Source organism: Oryzias melastigma, linkage group LG17, assembly GCF_002922805.2.
Source record: "Oryzias melastigma strain HK-1 linkage group LG17, ASM292280v2, whole genome shotgun sequence".
Taxonomy (NCBI): domain Eukaryota; kingdom Metazoa; phylum Chordata; class Actinopteri; order Beloniformes; family Adrianichthyidae; genus Oryzias; species Oryzias melastigma.
The window spans coordinates 32,537,590-32,541,741 of record NC_050528.1 but is presented as its reverse complement, the minus strand read 5'-3'; the positions used below and the strand labels follow the sequence as shown (position 1 = coordinate 32,541,741).

The following is a 4,152-nucleotide window of genomic DNA, read 5'->3' as shown; positions in this document are numbered from 1 at the left end:
TCAGTGTTTGTCCATTGGATCGTTGACTGTATTGATTTGCAGCAGCTTGTGCATTTCTTCCTGCCTATGATGACATATTTTGCCAGAACGCTAACCGTCATCACGGGCATCACATGACGAGCGTTAAGACCAGTCAATACTGGAGCCAAATTACCCAAATCAATGCCCGTAAATAGCAGGGATGGGCTTCGATTTTGACAAAAGGGATCTGCTCGATGATCCCCGGTTCTCTTGGACGTGCTGAGGCTCTGGGAAAAAAATCAGAGCCAGGTGGATTCTAATGTAAACCAGTGACGTCAAGTTTAAATGGGAGTAAAAAAAAGAACCACTCATTGCTGTCAAAGGTCTTTGGTTTGAATTTTTAGGACAACTACAATTAAAAAAAAAAAATCCCCAGACACTGATTTTAAGTCTTATAGTCTTGAACATTTAAGCCATGGTCACATGTACCCATAAGAGAGGTTGAGTCATACATGTCAGGGGTTGTAGAGAGGAGTAGTTGTATCTAAAAGGGAACTTAGGTGTGTCTTACTCCCCTTGAGGCTCGTACAACCACCTTAAGAGATGTCATATCCTGCAACATACCATTGCCATGTGTGTGGTAAATGTATCATGAAGTATTTTTAAGGCTAATATATGTTTCACGCACTTACAATATACAAATGATCCTTTGTGCAGTCCCTTTATTCCACTTAGTAAGGTGCAAGTAGTAGCCTCTTAGTGACAAAAGTATTGCCAAACAAAATATCGCGATATACTGCCAAATCTATTTTCCCTCCACCCCTTATACATAGGTGCCTTTAGGACACCTTTTAGGTTGCTGACTCAAACTATATACTCTGGACTTTCTGATTTGACTGTCTAATTTCTAAGTCAGGATGCACACCAGAAGCCCACACTTATCACATGAACAGCAATCATGACCCCCTTGTGCAGTCTGCTGGATTTGGGGTGATAATGAAAAAAACAGTAAAACATGCATGCGTCTCACCTACTTCACACTCACACTTGCATGTTGTACAAGAATTCAGTACAAAAAAAATGTGCATGAATGTTTTGTCTCTGCGGCTTACCGAGCGCTCTACGCCCTTGATATTTTGTGCAGGCCAGCAGTGTGCGATGTGCAGGTTTACCCTTTTAGTACCCAAAGACACCCATATCCACCCGTAAGGTTTTAATTTTAGTTGATTACAATCACCAATGGTGACTTGTATGAGGTAGACTAATACCAACACATTCTCACTCCTAACTCGTCACATACCGACGTTTGCTTAGGCACCCCTCCGCATTAAAAATTGACGTTTTAGGTGGTCCCAACTCGTCGCGTTTTGACGTGCTGGCTGTTCATAAAATCAAGGGTTTGCAAACCCTCGGGACGCAGTACCAAACGCGGACTGGTCATCGGGGAGTGTCAAGTACTGGTACCCTAACCCGGTACCAGGGACGGTACCGGGCCCTGAAGCTAAGGAAGCTATACCAGTTTCGGTCTAAGGTAAGGGTACTGGTACTGTGTTAGGGTACCAGTGCGCTCCACATCCCGGTACTAGACTGGTTTCGGTTCACGACCCGTGATTTGATTGGAACAACCAGCATGTCAAAAAACAACGATTTGGGGACACCCAAAATGTCAGTTTTTGACATGGAGGGTTCCTCAACCAAATGTCAAAATGTGATGAGTTAGGAGTGAGAATGTGTTGCTAAGACTTGCAGAATAAGCTTGGTTCTAAAGCCTTGTTTCCACTGAGTGGGACAGAACGGTCCAGATTGGTTCAGAATGGTCCAGGCAAATCTGGAGTTGGATTGTCATGGCGCATGTGGGGTGTAGAACGGTTGCATAGCTTTACGTCATGTTAGTGCAAACCCATAGTAGGTTATCCATCAGTTTATTTTTTTCTGCTTGGTTTTTGGGACTTTGTATATAAAAAACATTTAATGTTGTTTGAGAGAAGATTTGTGGCGGCAAAATGGAATACAGTCTCTTTCTTGGTGCTTTCTTTGGTCGTAACGGCCTTCTGTCAATAAACCGGTTTCAACAGTAGCTTCACCCTAACTGGTCTGTTCCGTTTTTCTATGGACCTATAACCAACGGGGGCCTTAAAATAGCATGGTTTGGTCCAGCTTAATGGGACCAATATATAAAGCTCAAAATACGGTATTGAACTGGGCCATACTGCTCAGTAGAAACGAGGCTTAAGTATGTTTATTAGCACCACAACTGATTCCATTCTGGCATAATGCCTTACATCACAGCAGAAGCACAAAACCAATCAAAACTTTGCAGAGAGACAACAAAGCCCCCCCCAGGAACTAACCCATTCCAAAGGTCACCATATGGCGCAGCGACTGCTGGCTGCTCCTGACTTTGAATGAGGTAGTTAATGAATGAGCTGGAATGCCTCTGTACCAGCAGAGGGGATTTGCCATACAGACGGCATATCGACAGATCACACTGCGGCTCGATGCATATTCAGGCTGATAACTGAGCTCTGGGAAGGTCTCGAGCCCGCCGGGTGCCAGCGGTGCTGCTGAAGCGAGCTGCTCTCGTTTTGTGTGGGTTTCTATGGCGATGGATGAAGAAGCAGAAGCAGTCAGCCTTAAGATTTATGCGATGGCAAACAATTTGGATTGATTTGATCTTGGCTGTCGAGAAACGAAGACACGGCTTAGAAAAAAAAGTCAGTTGTTTGAATCAGTATGCTAGAAAAAGTCACAATAGGTGAAGTTTTCATCCTATAATAACAGGTTTAAAAAACGATTTGATTGACAGCTTGTTATGACGTGTCTCTTCACAAAATCTCTGCAGGGACTTTTTATGGCACTTTACTGAGTAAATAGAGCTTTTCCTCTTTTTTGTGCTGCTGGTGTCGTGGACACCTTTTCGGGCGGACAGTTGTGCCGCCTCAGGCCATGCCTCCAGCTGCACATGTGAAGCAAAGATACCCATGCTGAGGCTGTTATTGATGCGCTAAGCTCTCTGAGAAGTTTCACTGCCTAAGTCTGCACAAGTGCCCAAGCAGGGTCTCTCAGCAAACAAACACGCGGGAACATCCTTGGGAGAGGTTGAATCCATGCACAAGGAAGCACAAACTACACACTCGGTGCACTTATGCATGCACAGAGCCCGACGCGTACACAAAACAGCGCTCCAGGCTTAGCCTCTGCTTTCAATTACCACACGGACCGAGGGGAAATCAAAACTTTGACACACTGTGTTGGAAAAAGGAGGGCTGGGAAGCCAGGCAGCGCCGCAGGCGCACACACGCACACATACGAGCACGGACGCACAACCGACTTCGGTTCGGCTTTCGAGCAGGTGACAGCAAACGTGAAAACATGACATTGAGGGGGAGAAAAAAAACAAAAAAACATTGGTTCTTGTTTTTGCTGCATTTGTCTCTGGGGGAGGAGGGCAGGTTGGGGGAGGGGTTACAGTTCCAGCACGACCTGCACACTTTATTTCATTGGATGAATGAATTAATTAATGCTCAGAGGAGGGTTTTCAGGTGTCTGCTTGAGGCTGTTTTATATTTTCACATCAGAACGAACCTCATTAAAGTCATTTTATGAGTCTGCACAGCTGTAGTTAGCCAGAAACAAAAACAAATTAGGTTTTTTGCAGAAACAAAAAGACATTTAAGCAAATCACACTATCTGACAACATTCTTTTGCCTCACTGGAAATGACAATCCGTATGGGAACTTCACTGACAGTTCAAGAAAAAAAAAAATTATAATCATAATAGAAACGTTTAATTTTTTTATTTACATTAAATTGTGAGTCTAAGACTTTGGTTAGATATCCCAAAATACCACAGTGCGGTGACCCAAATGCTAATTTTGTTAGCTAATTTGGCAGATGACGGCATCTGTAATCGGTGGGTGGCAATTGCATTTTTACACACTATGCAGCGGGCACAGAAAAAGTTAAAATGTTAGTGATCATTCAGTTTTTCTCTAAAAGCTGACATCGCTCAATGGCCACCTGGACACATTTCAAGGTTGTCCAGTGGCAGGCGGGTGGCAAGAAGGCAGCAGCGCGATACCAGACTGGTCTCCAGTCCCTCAAATCGTCTGATATTTAGCAGATTTCAAAATGCCACCCTCCAGCCACCCCCCTGCCCCCTGCCCCTGTACGGCCAACCCCCTGCCCTCG

At 44.5% G+C, this 4,152-nt stretch overlaps 1 protein-coding gene across 10 annotated transcripts in view; it reads right to left on the bottom strand.

The window, feature by feature from the left end:
- Positions 1 to 4,152, bottom strand: part of LOC112151185 (partitioning defective 3 homolog) — a 327,527-nt gene that overhangs the window by 120,034 nt on the left and 203,341 nt on the right. The window lies entirely within an intron of this gene.